The sequence below is a fragment of the Pogona vitticeps genome, chromosome 3 (genome assembly GCF_051106095.1).
Source record: "Pogona vitticeps strain Pit_001003342236 chromosome 3, PviZW2.1, whole genome shotgun sequence".
Classification (NCBI taxonomy): Eukaryota; Metazoa; Chordata; class Lepidosauria; order Squamata; family Agamidae; genus Pogona; species Pogona vitticeps.
In genome coordinates this window covers 11,828,399-11,847,946 of record NC_135785.1, presented here as the reverse complement: position 1 = coordinate 11,847,946, position 19,548 = coordinate 11,828,399, and the positions used below count along the sequence as shown (strand labels likewise).

Here is a 19,548-nt window from a genome sequence, read left to right as displayed (position 1 = left end):
GAAGAAAACAAATGCTATTGTGAGAAACAAAAACACAAAAATGAAAACACAAATAGTACTAAAAATCCAGTCAAAGCAGTAATGCATAACAATCCATCTAAAAATCTCACACAGGTCGCAGTAATGCATAACAATCCATCTAAAAATCTCACACAGGTCGCCAATTACTGAGAGAAAACTTGCCTAAAGAGAAAGGTCTGTCTGCTTGCGGAATGACAGCAAAGCTGTGTGGCCTACTGTGGGAAGGAGTTTCAAAGTCTGGGACCAGCAACAGAGAAGGCTCTCTCCCGTGTCCCCGTCAGATGCACCTGTGAATGTGGTGGGTTTGTAAGAAAGGCCTGTTCTGATTATTTTAACACCCAAGCCAGCTCATAATAGAGACATAGTCTTTGAGACAGCTTGGACCCAGGGCTTTATAAATTAAAACCAGCATTTTGAATTGTGCCCAAAAACTGATTTGCAGCCAGTGGAGCTTCTGTAACAGTGAGGTTATGTGATCCTGTAACCTGCCCCAATCAGCAATCTGGCTCTGTATTTTGGACCTGTGCTACATACATCTTCCAAATGAGTCATGACTGCCACAGATATTATAGGCTGCATTGCTCCACAACATCTAGTGGAGCCCTGTTATGAGCATATGTTCCTTTTGTAACAACTGTCTTGAAACTAAAGGAACACTGCAGGTGCTTACAAGGACTCAGCGGGCCTGGAGAGATGTTTTGTGTGGAAACACCATGCAGCAAAGAATTCAACCTCCTAAAGTCAAACATGTAACATGGCTTACAAAATATGCACCAGATATGAAAGAAACAGCAAAATGCTACAGAAAGGAAGGGAAAGATCACCACCACAGAGAAGAAGGAATTGTCATATATAATTTTTTTTAAAAGCATGGACTGATAGTATAGAAAATATTTGCAAAATCAAATTTATAGCAAATCAGTTTTATGTTAGTATGACCCACTCCAGCTAAGTTATTATCAATTAAGCTTCATTCATTCAATCCTTTTATAATAGAAAGGCAGCTCCAAATAGTAAGCCAATTCTGCACTAGCTAGTGAGCCAGTTCAGAATGTGGCTCCTGCTCTTTTCCACTGCAAATCATCAGAAAAAGGGGTTCCTTGTGGCATGGCTGTATTTTAAAAAGTAAATTATTCTACCAATTAACAAGAGGACCTTAAACAAAGCTTAAATTGATTAATTTAAAGGCAAAGGAAAAATTTCTTTCTGGTTTTACCAGCAAACCCTGCTGAAGTGTCAGGGAGAAAATCTTTATCTGCAGGACACAAAGCTACAGAAGCTCCTTCAGACTTTGTTGTAAGATTAGTTCCATTCTTCAGAATGTGGTGTGGGCACGGGAGGGTGAATGAAGGAAGGAAGTTCTGTTATTGGAGGCTTTAACTATGCAACAGATGCTTGTAACAATGGAGCAATCAAACTGCATTTAGCTGCCACTGATATAATAGGTAGCAGCAGGGAAATGTCCCTGAAACTGAAGTACTGTCTAGTTCGTGTACAACAAATAAACATGAATTATCCAACTGTTGGGCAACAAACTAGTAAACTGTAAACATTAAAAGCCTGTAAAACATGGATCAGCAAAATGCAGTTCTTCAGATGTTGCTGAACTGGCCTAACTAGCACAGCCAGTAGTTAGGAATGCTGCAAGTTACATTCTGGAGAACTACAATTCACCTACCCTTGCTGAAAAAAAGTTTTTAAAAGCATCCCAGGCAAAAACTAGAAATACAGTTAAGACAACAAATAAACTTTACAGATGTTTAGAAGCACCTGAAATCATAGATAGAGGGGTAAGTCCATAAGCAATACAAAACCTCAACAGGACTCCCATATCCACAGGGGATCTGTTCCATGATCTACTATGAATGGATAGTAACAAACCCTATATACAACATACAAGAAGGTGGGACAAAGGCCCAACCCCTTGTATGTTGTACAGAGGATTGTGATAAACCATAGGTAACTGAAACTGAGGATACAGTACTGATCCCATAGATATAGGGCCCCTGCTGTATATCACCCAGTGCTTCTGAGGATTACTGGCGTTCATATTTTTTAAAAGATGCAGATGAGTGAGTGATGTTTGCCTAATCCAAAACTACTGTGTTTCTCCGAAAATCAGACAGGGTCTTATATTAATTTTTTCTCCCAAAAACACACTAGGGATTATTTTCAGGGGATTTTTTTTCATGTACAAAAGTCTATATTTATTCAAATACAGTCATGTCATCCTCTGTTTGCTACACAACGGTGGAGGGTGGGCTTTCACTTAACTAGGGCTTATTTTGGGGTAGGGCTTGTATTACGAGCATCCTGAAAAATCAAACTAGGGCTTATTTCAGGTGAGGTCTTATTTTCAGGGAAACAGGGTAGGTGATTTGGACAGTGGCTTCTTTTTCTTTCATAACACAAAGGGGGGAAAGAGTTCCAGTCAACACACAGTGCACTTCCAAACAGTTCTGGAGTGTCTCAGCCTCTGAATCTCCTGTTCCCTTGCTTCTCCCCAGTTCCAGGTTGTGCATCTAAGCGATACAGGATCTGAGAAATCAGGAACACCCACAGCTCCACACAGTGCTATATTTGGATCTCCTGTTGAGTGGTCAGTCAAGTTGATTCTTCTTTACCGTTCCTTCTCCTGGTTTTCCATGACTGTGGTCTTATGTATTTCTGGCACTCTTCCCAGGACTCATCAAAATACCCTTGGCTACAAAGCAAATATTTTACGGGAGCTCTGGCTCTGTAAACAGAATCATACCTAAGCAGAGAAATCCCCATTAACTGGAAAATTAGTTACATAATTGGGGGTGGGAGTGGGGGGGAGAATTTAACCGATGATGTACTCTATATCCCTGAAGGCAGAAAACAGACACAGTGTACTTATAGACAGAATACCTGAACTAGGACCTATGATAGTCTTGACTGACATTTCTGCTCAAGTATCACCTGGCTGCACTACAGTATTACCATATTTGCCAGCGTACAAGATGACTTTTTGAGCCCAAATACATGCCTCCAAGTGGGGGGGTCGTCTTGTACGCCGGGTGCACTAAATGACGCGGGGCCGTGCTGGCCGGGGAGGAAGGCAGGCAGGCAGTCGGTCTAGAGGGAGGGAAGCACAGCCTGCCATGCCTGAGTTGCCCACCGCCCCGCACCGCTGAGCCAGCCGCCGCTGAGCCAGCTCCGCCCAGGTCCCAGAGCTACACCCCCACAGCAGTGCTGGACCTCCCAGCTTCTTCTGAAACCCCCCCCCCCGTCTCCCAGGAAAGCGACTGCCAGGAGAGTGGCCTGGTGGCCCGCCAAGGGTTCGTGCAGCACGGCCTGATCCAGTGGCTGGGAGGTCGGGAGGAGGAGGCCAGGAGGGACTTTGAACAAGCGGCCCACCTTGGCAGCCCCTTTGCCCACCAGCAACTGGTCCGGACGAACCCTTACTCCGCCCTCTGCAACCAGATGCTGGCGGAGGTGATGAAGCAGCTGCACGGCTGCCCGATCCCCCCGGGAGAGATCGGTAAAATGAGTACCCAGCTCGCTGGGGGGGGCAATGTGTAGCCTGCATAATTAAATTGTAAACCACCCAGAGAGTGCTTGAAGCGCTATAGGACAGTATATAAGCAGCACACTTTGCTTTGCTTTGCTTTTCTTCCAGGGGGGGTAGGGGGCCCCAGCTGAGAGTCCCGGGGCTCTCCCGCTGGAGGAGCATGCGTGCGTGGGGGGGGGGGGGCGAATAAAAGAGAGGCCTCTGCAAAAAGGTGGACTGGCTTGGGCTCGCTCCCCCGCCACCCACCCGTTTCCCTTTTCCTCTTCCTCCTGCCGCCGGCCGCTCACCCTCTTCCGCTCTTCCTCGCCCTCTCGCTGCCATGCTGCGTCCGCCTGCCCGCCACCCACCTGTTTCCCCTCTTCCTCCTCCTGTTGGGGGGGTCGTCTTATACGGCCGGTCGCCTTGTGCGCTGGCAAATACGGTAGTTTCAAGGGCCAATTCTAAAAAGCTAGGATAATGGCCTATCTCACAGGATTGTTATGAAGGCACACAATAGAAAGCATTAGGATGCTATTTATTCTTGCAAGTGATCTGCCTTATACAATACAATATAATTAAGCTATAGGATTTCAGTCAATGTTTTTTTCCCTACAATTAATTTGTTTTCTAATCCTGATTTAATTTACATTAGATATTTAAAATATTCTACTAGTCACCTTACAGACCCACTAGATTCAATATGGAATATAAAGATTTCAATAAATAAAATGTTGAAGTCAAACAGGCTGCAGCTATGAAACTGATTAATACTAAACAGAAAACCCCTGGGGTCATGTAAATTGATCTGAACTTTCTAAACAAATAGCAGTATTACTGGTAGTAAATATTTTTTAAGATATATCAACAATATATCTTAAAACAACAATCTAACTTCAAACAACCCTTATGTGCACAGTGGACTGCCATGACTCATCATGTGTTATAATACGTGTAATAAACAGAAATAGCGCTCTCTGGAAGTACCATCAGTACAAGTACAATTACTACACACTTAAAGGCAGTCCATAGCTCTAAGATGCAGATGTATCTCTTCACATTCAACCATATTTTCCATAATTTGCATCAAGTCAAATATTGGCTAGAAACCTTTAGCACAACTCTAAACCTATGAAGGCTGACGATTCGTCAGCTGCAGATATTAATCTTCAAATTAACATTCCTAAATAGATATGGGCACAAATTAAGTCAGTCCAGGGCAATGAAATTTGTCAACAAGGCACCATGGGTGCTGTGTGTTCCCTCCCCCCCCACTGCCCCACTCCAATGAGGTGGCGGGACAAGAATTCTCCCTGTGCAGCCCTTGAATGGTTGGCTGCTGAAGGAGGCAGGAAGGGAAACCCGACCTCCTTCCCAGGCTGGGCAGCCAGCAAAGGATGATAACCCAGGCAGGGTGCAGTGGCATGTAAGTGGGGCAACTGGGCAGGAACACAGACAATTTTTATCACCCCAGGCTGAATTAATTTGTACCCATCTTTATTCTTAAACCACCAAGGGGTTCCAAGGAGTGGCCTTTGGGAGCCTCAAAATACAGGGAAATTAGAAGAGGGACAAGAAACAATAAATAAATAATTAACATCCATGGCCAATGACATAATTTCAGCCTTACAACAGCACAGCTCTGCCAAGATAATTCAGCCATTTTGCAGTAAAGCAAGGCAGCACTAGTACTGAACTTAATGGATGACACAGTAGTAAATGACAACCTCACTGGCAAATCACAGCACATATGACACATATTCTACAAAGGGACTTCAAATCAACATACTACCATAGCTCTAAACAAACCCATACTGAATCTTGTACCTCAAAGAGAAATGTGTGGAGGTATGGTGATATGTTGATTTGAAGTTTCTTTGCAGAATTTGTGTCACATGCGCTACGATTTGCCAGTGATATTGCAATTTATAATTATGGTATCCATTATCACAGCATGGCAATGTGCCTGTAGTGCCATGTGTGAATACAGAAAAGACTTATTTCACACATGCCACTACAGGCACATTGAGCTAATTTCCATGAATGAGGTGAAATGTGTCAAAGTACATTGCTTGCAGAGTCTGTTTATTGCAATATTAAGTGTTTGGGAGCATTCACGTAACGCACACATACTAAACACGCCCATATCAAGGTTTCAATAACGCACTGAACAGTCTTTCCCAACCTTATGTTCTCCATATGTTTTAGAATGCAAAATTAACCCAGCAACAGCCAAGAATTGTAGATGTCGAAAATATTTGACTGGTAATAGATTGGGGGAAACTGATAACAATTGTTGTTTTGATGGTTGTTCGGGCTCTTTGGCTATGTTCTGAAGGTTGTTCTTCCTAACGTTTTGCCAGTCTCTGTGGCCGGCATCTTCAGAGGACAGGAGTCAGAACTCTGTGCTATGCCGAAAAACTCAAAACAACCATCAGATCCCAGCAGTGAAAGCCTTCGAGAATACAATGGTTGTTTTGCTCATTATTAGTAATGACCGAATATACTTAGTCAACAGATTCCAATGCCTGTTCTTCCAGATTCATTATCAATCCCTTCACACCATTGCTGATATAATACCAGATATAGAATATTTATTTTAAGTGGAAAGAAAAATTACATATTAGCTTGTATCCTATCGCCCAAATGCACAGCAGAATGGTAATCACATAAAAGTCCTCCCCAACAAGATCCCTGTTGCATGACCAGATACATGACCAATGCAAGAATGGGCATACAGTCATACAGTGAGGAGAACAGTGTCTAGGCAACAAAATACTGGACAATGCTGTAATTACTACATTTGAAGATCTGAAGTGAGCTGTAGTCTACAAAAGACTATGCCAAGCAAAAGACTAATTGATTTGTCTTTTAAGATTCCACAGAACTTCTTGTTATTTTTGCTACAACAGATTAAAATTAGTATCCCCTCCCCAAGCTGTTTCCCCAGCTATAAAAAATGCCTGCTCTCCCTCTCCCTAATACTAATTCCATTTTTTTAAAAAGATGATACACACACAGGTGGAAATTATTTTTCTGCTTCCCACTCATGCATATCTGACACACGGATATATTCTTAGCATCCACATACTGCTACAAAGCATCAGAACAGAAGCAAACTAAGAGTTTTGACCAACAAGAAGGCTTTTAAGGAGAGAAATCCTTCCCCAGCCAAGTACTCAAGAAAGCATATTCTACAACTCTAACTATCCAAAGCAATCCACTCTTTTCTCAAGCATTTTCACTATTAAACCTAAACACTGGGAAGAACTAAAATATACTAGCTACCCTGATATAATTTAGTATGAAATCTGTGGTGCAGCAGAAATATGGTTAAAGAAAACCAGAGTAGGTGGGGTTTTTTTAAAAGCCATCTCTTAAATATACAGTATACTTTCATATTGTTAAGAATGCAATAAGTTTCCTCAAGAATATCTTTCAGGTTATACACTCTTTTTTCCAAGACTTTCAGTCATTACTCTCTCTCTCTCGCTCTATGTGCTATCCTTTATACACATAAAAGGAACCTTATGCTAACTTGAAACATAAAGTCTATCTAGCAAAACATCATCTGCCAGTTGCTCTTTCATTTTCATAGAGCAAAGAATCATAACCAGGCCAGTTACTGCATACCAAGAGGATCTTTCTTAAGATGAGGTCTCCTCCCAAGCCACCCCTACACGCCTTTGTCTGTATCCTGACCCAATAACCCTATGACCACTTTATCTGGAGTAACAGTGTAATCTTATGTGCATTCATTCATTATAAATTTCTGCTGTATAACATGAAGCTCACTCACTGCACATTTACCCAGGAAAAAAAGTACAAATTAGGGATCACTCATGGAGTGGTCCATTGGTCCACATAGGCGGGGTACAAATCAAATCAAATAAATAAAAATACTTGTTTACAGCTACCTCACCATTTCCCAAGGTGCCCAGCATGGCATACCCAAGGCACGCACTATGCCTAACCCTCCACATTTTGCTACCTTGCCTCTTCCATCATCCCTGGCCAATGCCCATGGATGATGAGAGGTGAAGTCCCAACACCAGCTGGAGAGCCGAATTTTACCCATCACCGGCAGACACCATTCTTTGCCTTCCCTTTCCCTATAAGCCAGTGAGGGAGAAGAGGCTGAAAAACAGCGGCTGCCCCAATGTCACCCATTGAGAGTCATGCCTGGCCGGGGACTGAGAGCCAGGATCTCTCCCACCCGACCCTAACCAGTACAGCACACCAGTAATTAGGATTGCCGCCTAATTAACTCAAGGCTATTTACTTCCCAGTAAACTTGCACACAAGGCTGAGGGGGAAGAACCAATCTCTTACATTTTCCCCCCCTCTCATGCCCTAACCCCATGCCGCCGCTACAGCCGCCTTTCCCAACCCGTCGCCCTACAAATCCCATCCTCCACCCCCACCCACCCCCGGGCCGTCCATGGGCGACCGCCTGAGGAATGCGGGAAGTTGCAACCCCGCCCGCTTGGAGGGCTGCGGGCGGGCGTCCTTCGGGCCCCTCCTGCCACGCCCAGAGTAGTCCTCCACCACCACCCCCAATCATCCCAACGGTCTCTTTTCTCCCCCCCCCGACCCCCACACTTGTGGGGCCTCCTCAACCGCCGGGGCGCTCCTACCCTTACAACACCTCAGTTTCCCTTCCACGCTGAAAAGGGCGGGAAAAGTGAGAGAGGGTGGCGTTTCAGGGGGCTCGCCTCACAGAAAAGCCCTTCGAGCAGCTTCGTCGCCTTCACCGCCAAGGAGACCCGTCCACACCCACCTAGGTTTACCTCAGCGAAGAGAAGAAAACGAGGACGGGGAAAAAAGGCCAAGCCCAGGCGATCCAGGCCTCTCGTTCTCTCAAGCTGAGGCAAGCCAAGGGGCGTCCCCACGCGACCTGCCAATCATCCTCCCCTTGTCCCTGCCCTAAGACGGCGAGCCAGCCAATCACAACACCGCCCGCGGCTACAAGTTTCGAGGAGGTGTGGCCGCCGGGCTGCCCTTTCCTCCCTTCCCCCCTTCTTCCGCCCGCCGTCACTCGCTGCGCCTCCTGGTACTGCCCAAGTTTCCTTGTTTGTTATCGCCGGCGCTGCGGCTGCCGCCGCCACCCCCCCCGTGCAATTCCAGTGGAACAGTCCACAGACCGAATGGGTGGGACAAGGAAGGGGAAAAGGGCAAGGAACTTTGAAGGCGGGGGGGGGGAGAGCAAGGGTGCTGTTTTGCGCCTTCACATCGGACGGGAATACGATGAACATTGGGACTTTGGTTTAATCCAGCGGACCTCAAATTGCCTACTTAGGGTTTAATTTCACGAAGAGTAAGGGGTCTTGGGAAGCGCAAGTAACGAGTACCGCTTTATAACGATTTTCTGGAGTGTAACTCTCATTCATCTCAGTGGGACTTGTTTCTGATGAAAGTATCTTTGGCTCAGGCTGCTTTTCTGTTTTAATACTGAGGGGATATTACTTTTCCACACAAAGGTCCAAGTGGCTCACAACAAATTACAGGAGTACATTTTGCATTGTAACGCACTTGAAAGCCATCATGTTGCTTCAACATTACGCCAGCCCTGTGAACTAAAGACAGTTATATCATTAACAGCCCTGCTCAGGTCTTGCAAACTCAACACTGTAGTTTCCTTTCTTGAGCCAATTTTCCTTCAACTTTTCCTAAAATTATCCTCTTTTCCAGGGAGTCTTGTTTTCTCAGGATGACCCTGGATTGCAAGAAGTGGAGCACAGCTGGAGCATCAGACCAGACATTTAGGTTCTGCACTGGTACCCTTCAGAAGCTCTCAAAACAGGGTATGAAAAAAAAATAGACCAAAGCGCCATGCCCCTGAATATTGAAATCCACACGTATATTGTATGACTCCTTCAAAGAGATTTGCAGATATCCTGGACAGCCAGAAAGATGAACAAGTGGGTCCTAGATCAAATCACACCTGAACTGTCTCTGGAAGTAAACATGTTGAAACTGAGATTGTCCTACTTTGGGCACATCATGAGGAGACAGGATTCTCTGGAAAAGACAAAAATCTGGGAAAGGTTGAAAGCAGCAGGAAAACAGCAAGACTAAATACGAGACAGACCAATTCCCAGAGGCTTGATTTTACAAGACCTGAGCAGGGCAGGTGAAGACAGGACATTTTGAAGATGGGGTCACTATAAGCCAAGGGTGACTTGACAGCACATAACAACCTTCTTTGGGAGCTGTCATGACTTGCTTCTGAATGTAGCTTTAGGATCTGCAGCACCACCCTATGTACTCCATAGGGCTTTCCCATCAGTGTGTTGGTTAAACAGTTCAGTTAATTTAAAGATCTGAAATGCCTAAAACCACACTTCTTCCTTCTCCTGAATAATCATCCTACAAATTTACATATAATTTTAAATTGAATCATAAAACAGTTTAGAGCTATAGAGGATAAACTGCTGTGCTACAAACTGGGAGACCTGGATTCAAATCCCTGTTTAACCATGGAAATTTACTGGACAGCAGTAATGGCAAATCATGTCTTGAGCAGCTCACATTCCTCAAAAGCCTACTAATGGCACCTTAAATCGGAAGCAATCTGATGGCACACAGGAACAATAACGTTGTTTGTCCTGTAAGAGAAATTATTCTTTTAAGAGTACAAGGGTGGATACTCTAAACAGAATAGTCTTCTTCAACTCTGGAACAAACACTGGAACAATTTTTCTGATGCAACTATATGGAGGTTAATACATGTACGACAAAAATATTAACCATGATTCCTTCTAATGGATGATATTTTCATACCAGAATAAGCAATTTTATTGTTGTTATAGGCATACATTTTTGGCTATTTGTTTCCTTAGTCCCTTTTTACTCAGGAGTAATAACCTTGTAGTCCTGTGGACTCAATTTATTACTTGGGAATAAATTTCACATTGTATTCACGAAGGCTTTCACAGCTGGGATCTAATGGTTGTTGTGGGTTTTTCGGGCTCTTTGGCCGTGTTCTGAAGGTTGTTCTTCCTAACGTTTCGCCAGTCTCTGTGGCCGGCATCTTCAGAGTGCTAAAATGCCGGCCACAGAGACTGGTGAAACGTTAGGAAGAACAACCTTCAGAACATGGCCACAGAGCCCAAAAAACCCACAACAACCAATTTCACATTGTACTTGTGAATAAACATTCATAAGCTCAGGCTGCATGATTGTACTCCTATGCAATTTACAAAGGAATCCTTTAAGAGTTAAGAGGATTTACTTACAAGTAAAAACATAAGCTGTATTGGCTAGGAAATTCTGAAGATAGTGGTCCAAAAGTATCATTCTTACCTGAACACAGCTATTAAAAACTTACCCTCAACTCTAACCTAGGCACATACAATTCTATGCACATACTGTATGTTCCATTCATTTAGTAATACGAACAACTGGAAATTGCAATTATGAGAAAGCAAAGAGGTGATCAGAGGCTTCTCTCTACAGACACCCAAAATCAATATACAGACATGAGGGTGACTGCCAACACAGTGTTCAAATAAACAGAGCCAAGAATCACAGTCATCTTTCATCCTCCATGCGTTTACCATACACATAGATTAACATAGTGGCAGGAATTAAGCACCAACAAAACAAATACTTTTTAACCAACTGCAGTGCAATCTTACGTGTTCTGTTAGCTGCACAATGCACTGTGTTCAGCACTGTAAATACGCATAGGCTGCAGATTGGGTGAGACCTGGATTTTGCCTGTCTCCAATGCTAGCTAAAGCATTGGCGAAGAAACAACCAAGTTTGAAGCCACATCCAGTCATAAAGCTCATTGGGTGAACCTGAGCCAGTCATTCTTTCTCAGCTTAATATACTCCACAAGGTGAAGATTAAATAGCAGCAGATATACAGAGCCTTCAGTTCTTTAAAGAAAGACTATGATAGAATAATAACTATTTTTATTGTTGTTAAGTCATGTCCGAGTCTTCATGACCCCATGGACCAGAGCATGCCAGGCCCTCCTGTCCTCCACTGCCTCTCAGAGTTTGGTTAAATAGTAATAACTACGTATAGTAACATCATATAAATACAGTGGTGCCCCGCTAGACGACCTCGCAAAATGACAGATCTGCATGACGATGAGGTTTTGCGGTCGCTATAGCGATTTGCCCATTGGAAACAGTGTTTCCAATGGGCGATTTTCGCTGGATGATATTTGGGTCCGTGCCTCGCAAACTGTTTCTCTCGCAAGACGATGATTTTGGCACTGATTGGCGCTTCACAAAACGGGTGTTTTCGGGACTGATGCTTCGAAGGACAGCCATTTTAACAGCTGATTGGTGCTTCGCAAAATGGCTGCCCTATGGGCTATCTTTGCAAAACGACAATTTTTCCCCATTGGAACGCATTAAACGGGTTTCAATGCATTCCAGTGGGGAAACGGTTTTCGCAAGACGATGTTTTTACAAGACAGCAATTTCTATGGAACGGATTATCATCGTCATGCGGGGCACCACTGTAATGCATAAATCAGGACAGAGTTAAATCCTTGAACTTTAAAAGCTAACTTAGACATAGATACAGTGATAAAATAGATATGATATAGATATCATAAAATGATATGATTTATTTGTATTAAATTTGTATTTTTGTCCAATGAGCTCTCTTCCTCCCCTACTTTATCTTCACAATAACCCTGTAAAGTAGAACACACCGAAAGAGAGTGACTGGCCTCATGCCACCCAGTAAATGTCATGCTGAATGGGAATTTGTAATCAGGTCTTCTGAGCCCTGGTCCCCCACTCGTTCACAACTATACCACACACTGACCCACCAAATGTTTTACATTTAAACTCAAAAGATGGTTCATAGTTTCTTGCAAAATGTCTACACAGTTCTGGTTCCAAAGCCACAAATATCTGTATTTATATAAATTCATAATAAAAATAAAAGCCTTTTAGAGGTTTTGTTGGGAGAATTAATTTGTAGATTCTAGGCTGGGTGTTTCTAGCATTTGTTTAGCCCCAACCCCTAGACTGGTAATACCTTTAAAGGGGAGAGAGATTTTCATTTGGACCATAGCACATAAAAACAAAGGATTAATAACCTCCTTCTGCAAACTGCAGAGACCCTCCTGCGGAAGCCCACCAGCACGGCTTTGTAAAAAGTGCTGCATTTAATGTCACACATAGTTTGGTCTTGACGGATGCAAAATTGCTCACAGCATCATTATCCACACTAAGACTATATGGAAAGTTTATCCAAAGCACGGGTCTACCTTTTTGGTAAGAAATTTCATTTAAAAGGGAAGTGAGAGAGAGAAAAGTTGGAAACTGTTAAAAAAATGTTGTGGATCGGTTTGCTTCATGAATGTTCAACGTTTATCCTTTTGAGAAGGGTTTGGGATTTCATATTACTCCCTCTTGCAACTGGCATTCCCCCTATGTGAAATATTCTTTAATGCGCCACACCGCCTGCCTGAGAACTGTGCCTTTTTTTGCACAAGAATTACATGGCAAGGCCATTTATTTATTTGTTTGTTTGTTTATTTGTTTGTTTGTTTGTTCGATTTATATCCCGCGCATCTGATATATTCTACCACTCTGGGCGGCTATGATCCTATGTCATTTCTATGAACCACAGGAAGAAATCCACCGGAAGATTTCTTTCCACCTGTATAAAAAATTTAAAGAGAGAGAGAGAAAGCAATGTAGTGGCACCCTTTAAGAAAAACTGCTATATTTTAATGTAAGCATTTGTAGAATTAAGTCCACGTCCTCCCACATTTGTGGCCTTGATCCATTAAAATACAACAGTAAGTCTTTAAGGAGTCACAGCGTTTTCTCTCTCTAAATCATTTATTTGTCTCAAACGCTTGCACAGACAAACACAGCTACTTCTTCAAAAACTACAATTCCCACCAGTTCTACATGGTATGGAAGACCACGCAATATGCCTTTTCAATCTCCTTTAACCATCTTCATTCATGGAGTCTGATTCTCTGGCATCAACCTAGCGGAAACTGCATGTGTCATGCTAGGAGTGGCACGATGTACCCACCTAATGGGGCACCTCTGCTGCAGCAAACCTGCCAGGAGTGGTTATAGTCTAGAGTATGGCACCATTTTGCCTGCGCACATCTCTGCACTTTGAAAAAAATGCAATGCCGATTCCTCTTCAGGCAGCGAGTCATGTACAGTACGCAAACTTCACTGCCTTTTCGGAAGCCTCTACGTACATTTAATGTACATTTAACATGCATTTCTACCCGAATAAGGATAGAATAATTTTGCAGCCAGCGATAGGGTTTGGGGGGAGAGAATGGAACAGGTTTTGAATACAATTTTTGTTGGGAAGCATTTTCTCTGCCAGACAAACGGCTCTAATAATTTGTAGACTTGAAAGAGACAAAAAGTGAAGCAACACTTTTAGACCCCAATGTTCCATTTGCCATGGAGGGAAGAAATCCTCTTTCCACACAAGTAGCATTTGCTCCAATACTAGGGTCACAAACCACCAACGCAGTCCACATCGGAACTGCTGCATTCTGCCATCACCACATTTCCGCCTATCAAACTCGCAGTCAGAATCCTTGGTTTGTGGCAATATCTACCACCTGTTTGGAAACGAGATGAAGGAAATGGATTCCAGGATTCCACCGGCTCATGTGGCCAGTGGTGAAATCCTCATCAGATGTAATCCACTCCAGATGACCTTTTGAATAGCCTTATGGATTTACAGATAGATACACACGCATGTACACCACAAAGCACAGCGCAGCACCCATTACGCCCATGAACACCCAACTCTTAGAAGGGAATCACCTTGCAGTTTCCATGCAAATATCACCTTTGCTGCCTCGTATTTAAGACCCCCCCCCATGCCGTCGCTGGGTTTACTGGAATCTGTGTTTTCCTGGACAGCCACCTAACTCATCAGATGCGTATGGGCTTCAGAGAAGCCTTCCGCATACCTTCATGTCAATCTGGACAAGATGCACCGGCTGATTGTGCCAGAGGTGCAGACGAACACGGATTTATTTATTTTTTAATTCAAATGCACTGTACTAGCTAAAAAGCTAGACGGAGCCACCGTGAGGTTCCGCAGCACTGGAACACAGATCTCAACCACTTGTAGCCTCAGGCTGGGCAACCAACGCAGGAACCAAGGCGGAGCAAATTAAGTCGTGTGAACGGCCCCCTCCTACGGGTTGTTGTCTTGTCCGTCAGAACCCCGCCAAAGGCAAACCATTTTGCGAGGGACTAGAAACCTCCCCAACCAGAAGCGAGAGCTGGCGGGGCGGGCGAGGGGGGGGGGTTGGAAGAGAAAGGGCGGCTCTCGACACCCATTCCGCCTGACCCCGCAACCCAGTCCTCGCGGCCGCGCGTCGCTGTCACGCCCACGGGTGTCCTTTGATCCGCCCCTGGGATTTCCGCGAAACTCGGGAAGCCGCGGAGAAAGTGCCTGGCGGGAGGCCGGGAAGGAAGGAGGGAAGGAGGGAAGGAACGAAGGAAGAAAGGAGGTAGGGAAGGAAGGAAGGAAACAAACGGGTGTCTAGGTGTGGCTTCCAAGCCCTCGTCGCCCCTGGTTTGGGTAGCCTGGCTCCGTCTGCCCCTGCCTTCCAGGAAAGCCACGCGTGCGCGCAAAAAGCGCGCCGCACCAATGCTCACGTTATTAATACTGGATCGGAGAAGCAGAGGGAGGGAGACAGATTTTTTTAAAAAAAACTGGGTTCTTCTGCTGTTGCTGCTGTTGTTTTTGTGAGTGGGCGTCGCCAGCTATTTTCCGCCACGCCAGGCAAAGCCGGTCCCTTTCGCGAAGGGGCGGCGGCGCCGGCGGCGGGGGGGGAGGGAATCCCCTCTCCTGCGGAGAGCTGGGATTTGCCCCTACATCCCGCACGCCCATTCCGCCCCATTTCCTTTCCCAGACCCCGGTTGGTTTAGTTTTTTTTTTTTAAATAACGCGAGCGGGGCAGAATTTGAGAGCAGCAGCTCATTGGGGCGCGCGGGCGCGCAGCCTCCGCGCAAGCCGGTGACCTTTCCGCAGCAATCGACCGCCCTTTGCTTTTTTTTTTTTTTTTTTTTTTTTTTTTTTTTTTTGGCATCACTGGATCGAAGGCGACCGCCGCGTATTTTTAGGATTTGAGATCGGGCAAGAGGATGTACGCACAATACTTGCGATTTCGCGCGCGCTCTCTCTCTCTTTTCCTTTTGCCCCCCTGGCGTCGCCGTCTTTGCCTCCGTTGCGCTTTTCTCGTGGCTGGCCTTCTTCCCTCTCCCTCTCTCTCTTTTTTTAAGAATCAGCTCTGAATGTCACAAAATAAATGCGTCCATTGTGCACTTCGACCGCTCCGAAGCCTGAATTGAACTAGAGCAGTTCTTTTCTCTCTCTCTCTCTCTCTCTCTCTCTCTCTTCCCACTTCCCTCGTGTGCTCATCCAACGTGATGGACAGTTGCTATGGTTTCGCATCTCTGACGTCAATGACGTTAAAGAGAAATTGCTTTCCTTGCGGCTGGGATCACTCCCTCTAAGGAGCAGAAGAAAAGAAAAGAAGACAGGCGAAGAGGATTTTCTGCCAAACAGCAGGGCGTAGTCCGAAACCTCCCCATTTCCCACACGGTGATATCGCCATGGGGCAGGCGAGTCCCTCTTTTTTAGCAGGGGTGGCCCAAAGGAGAACAACCACGTCATTTTCACCCCTTCTTTTTGTTGGAACAAAGGGGACCAAGAACGCAGGAATAATTATAATGTTCATAGTTCCCAAGAATCCTGCTTTTCTTCCCTGGTGAAGCCGCAGGACAACAACGAGCTTCATGCCACCTTAAAGACGATTATGTTTTATTTGGCATGAGATTTGGAGCCATGACACCCACTCCATGGTCCACAAAAGCTTCCCTGCCAAACAAAAGCAGTAAGTCTTTAAGGTGCTCCAAGATTTTTTTATTGTTTTTGCTGTAAAGGCGGACGTGCCAAGTTGCCCTCCACGCTTGGGTGGCATAGGGTGGCATAGGGCTGGCTAAAGATCTTTTGCACTCTGAGATGTTAAGCAAGATGTTCCCTTCCTTGCTAGACTGACAGCTGAATCTTACTTCCTTATAGGGTGAGCTGTGCTGCACGCATAGAACTACCTTTCCGTAGTATGTCATCTTAGGCAGCCAGTGCATGCTGCCTAATAACAGGGCCGCCCTTAGGTATGTGAGCTTTCTAAGCAAGTAGCTCTAGTTAGACTTTGCCCAGGTGTAGACCTTTTTAGCTCCATCAAGGTGGCCACGAGTGCTCAGATCACAGATTGGAGATACTCAACATGACAAACAGATATCTCATGAAGTTCATCTCCTTAGACCTGGGCAAAGTGCAGCCCGAGGACCACATACGGCCCGTGAGCCGCTCCTCTCCAGCCTGCCGGACATCAAAACCATTTATAGCTTTTTGCCAAAATTGATCAGTTGCTTATCTTTAACATACCGCAAAAAACCTCTTTAGTACTTGTGAAGATTAACAAGTTTAAAATAAAAACAATCATAACATCATTGTTTCATTTTATTTTTAAGTAAAGTTGGTTCGACCCCCGAACACAGTTCAGATTTTTCATGTGCCCGCCCTATAGAAATTAATTGCCCACCCCGCCTTAGTCGATCACACCGGCAGAAACCAGGAAAGAAACAAGGGGCTGAGTGATTCCAAGGGAACTCTGGTTCAAGGTCATTAGAGAAACTGCAGACCCTTAGACCTCACTGATGGCAGTGGAGTTGCGGTATTGCATCTTTCTATCATGTGTTCCATTCTAAAGACAAGTGAAGAACAAACAAAACACCCACTCAGTCACAGATTCTAATACACAGCCTTAATAAAGGAACCAGTCTCACAGAGAAATGTTGCCCATCGTTTTGTTCTTACTGACCTTCTGTGTCTTTCAAAGCCACACCGCAGAGGACCAGCCAGAAATTCTTTGCCATTTTTGCCTCTTAAGAGTTTAGTCTGTCAAGTACATTAGTTTTCAGTGCTGGGTATGTTCATAACAGATCTTTATATGTGGAAGAATGTAGCCTGAGATAAACCAAATGATTCTCGTTGTCTTCTTTATGCCAATATCTTTATCACCTTCCTCAATAATATTTAAATGAATTAGTGAATTACTAGACCGGTCAACCAAGAGTTTTCCATGACAGTTTATCAGCACTGCTCTCATTATGCTGTTATGTGCTGTCAAGTTACTTTGAACTTATGGAACCCTATGAATTTTGAACTTCCAACCAGTGGGTCCCCAAACCACTGAGCTATCCAGCAGGAGGTATCCATGAACATAGTTCCAAATGTACTATTCATCAATTTGGCATGTCCTTAATGACTGCCTATGCTCCTTAAGACCCAACCATCTTTTTCTTTTTATCTTTTTGTTGTTAGTAGATCGAGATATTTTGAGTGCATTAATAGATTCTTGTCAATTTGGTATCACATGGACATAGGAAGTTGCCGTAAGACTGATGGTTGTTGTGGGTTTTTCGGGGTGTTTGGGCGTGTTTTGGAGGTTTTTCTTCCTAATGTTTTGCCAGTCTCTGTGGCTAGCCTCTTCAGAGGAGAGGAGCTAAAACTCTGTCTGCTGGGAGCCAGGCTTTGTTGATTTCCTGGCTGTGAAAGCCTTAGAGAACACATTGCCTTAAAATTGTTGGCCCCTTTAGACTGGCACTGCCCAAAACACTTGTGGCTGCTCTCCAGAGCATTTTTTAGCTCTTCACCTTAAGATGCAAAAGGTTGAACCTGAGATCTTCTAGATGAGAAGTACAGTATGTTCTTTAGCATTGAGCTATAGCCTATCTATTATATTATGCATTAGTTGCATTAAGATGTCGCAAGCAGTACCAATTTTAATGTATACATCAGCACATATCATATCCCAGTTCAAGAACAATGTCTTTGAAAGTTTATTTCCTGGGATGATAATCAATGTGGACAATTGAATGACTCCATCTGTTCAGGCGTTCAGTATTGATTTCCTCACAATTTGTCATATTTATTTGGTGTTTATTGTCATAGCTGTAAAAAATGTACTAATTGAAATAAAACTGATGAATTAATAGATCTCACTGTGCTTTACTGCCATTTGTGATTATCTACTGCTACATGTTTTTAAAATCAGTTATCACTAACCATGTGACTGTTTTCTTTCTTCTGGATACAGACATCTTAAAAACACCACAGCTTCTCCAGATGTTAAAAGGTGGCATCAATTAGATTTTCCATAGTTTTAGGTATTTATTTATTTGATTTATATCCCCTGTTTGCCCCATAAATGGAATCCAAGGAAGCTTACAATTGCACTTAGCAAACAAGGTTAAAACATTAAAAAAATGAAAACATTAAAACATGATTTGAAAGTATAGCAATAAAATAAAATGCAACCCTGTTTCAAACACAGATGGTAAACCAAAATTCCAAGTTGACAGAAATGTCAGCTCATATCTCACTGCACTTTAAGAAGGAGGGCAACAAACTGGAGCAAGTTCAGAGGAGGGCAGCAAGGATGATCAGAGGGCTGGAAACCAAGCCTTATGAGGAAAGACTGAAAGAACTGGGCATGTTTAGCCTTGAGAAAAGAAGACTGAGGGGAGATAGGAGTGCACTTTTCAAATACTTGATCGGTAGTCGTGCAGAGAAGGGCCAGGATCTGTTCTCGATCATTCCAGAGTGCAGATTACATAATAATGGGTTCAGGTTACAGGAAGCCAGATTTAGGCTAAATATCAGGAAAAACTTCTTAACTGTTAGAACAGTATGACAATGGAACCAATAACTTTGGGAGGTGGTGAGCTGGAGGCATTCAAGAGAAAATTGAACAATCATCTGTCAGACACTCTAGACTAGATGGCTTTATAGGCCCTTTCCAACTCAATTATTCTATGATTATGTGAAATCTAAGAATGTTTTCCTGCCCCCAGGGGCTAATGATGTTTAGAAAACAGACACAAAGGAAACAACAGGAAATTAAATGTTTTGTTGCAGTTACTTAGGCTTAGTTACAGTAGGATGAGAGTTATTTCAATGGTTCACAGAAA

At 44.0% G+C, this 19,548-nt stretch overlaps 1 protein-coding gene across 4 annotated transcripts in view; it reads right to left on the bottom strand.

Moving 5' to 3' along the window:
- Positions 1-15,977, bottom strand: part of GNB4 (G protein subunit beta 4) — a 56,680-nt gene extending 40,703 nt beyond the window's left edge. Inside the window, exon 1 of one of the 4 annotated variants that reach the window (XM_072996226.2) lies at positions 15,665-15,977. The gene's annotated coding sequence lies outside the window, so the exon portion shown is untranslated. Of the gene's footprint in view, positions 1-8,169; positions 8,282-8,312; positions 8,469-15,664 lie in introns of those variants that run through there. The other 3 variants (XM_078389631.1, XM_078389632.1, XM_078389633.1) reach the window with 3 other exon arrangements.
- Positions 15,978-19,548: the final 3,571 nt, after the last annotated feature.